We start from the raw sequence: 760 nt of genomic DNA, 5'->3' as shown, positions 1-760 counted from the left end.
GGATTTGCTGAACATTTCATACAAATGGAATCATATAATTTTGATATAAATTTTAAACCAAACAACACTGTGTTACAGTGTTTGCCTTAGAGGGTCAAATGTCCTAAATTAAGAGAAGAAAAAACATGCAGTTTGTTTTAGTGTTGCATCTCACAGATACACTTACTCATGCCATGAAATAGACCACATTTATGCAAGTGTACAGCGATGTTCTGTGTTCCCATCTAATACAGCTTGTATAAATTTACAGGCAGACTAATGTTTCATCTAAGTAAAACTGGTTAGTAATGACCATGAGCAGGTGCAGGACTCAAAGCTTTCTAAGCTTTACTTCTTTTATCAGCACTTCTGATTTTATAAGCAATAATGCTTATCAACCCCATTCCTACCCAGATCTCCTGGCATGCTTGGGTATAGGAGGGCTTCATGGGGATCCAGACATTTTTAATAATGCTTTGGAACATCTCAGTGCCGAACAACAGCTCAGGCTGTTGTTCCACACTGAGATCAGCACAACATTGGCTGAGCCCCACAGCCAATGACTATAGTTTTTATATTCATCCACAGGCTACCATTTTTGGTGCTCTTTATTCCTTCCAGTAGATCTGAGTTACCGTATAATGTCATTTCTTTTTATTCTAAAGAGCTTCCCTTATAGCATTTCTTGCAGTTTTCCCTTCCATTGTGACAAACAGGGCCCTGGGGATCTTCTGTGATGTAACATATTCATTACTTGATAAGTTGAATTTTTCAAGGAATT

The 760-nt window shown here is 37.8% G+C and overlaps 1 pseudogene; it reads right to left on the bottom strand.

Annotated features, from left to right (window-relative positions):
• Nucleotides 1-281: 281 nt before the first annotated feature.
• LOC111550179 lies at nucleotides 282-464 on the bottom strand (annotated as a pseudogene).
• Nucleotides 465-760: the final 296 nt, after the last annotated feature.

The sequence above is a fragment of the Piliocolobus tephrosceles genome, chromosome 7, assembly GCF_002776525.5.
Source record: "Piliocolobus tephrosceles isolate RC106 chromosome 7, ASM277652v3, whole genome shotgun sequence".
Classification (NCBI taxonomy): Eukaryota; Metazoa; Chordata; class Mammalia; order Primates; family Cercopithecidae; genus Piliocolobus; species Piliocolobus tephrosceles.
The sequence above is the reverse complement of the archived record's forward strand: the minus strand, read 5'-3'. Positions and strand labels throughout refer to the sequence as shown.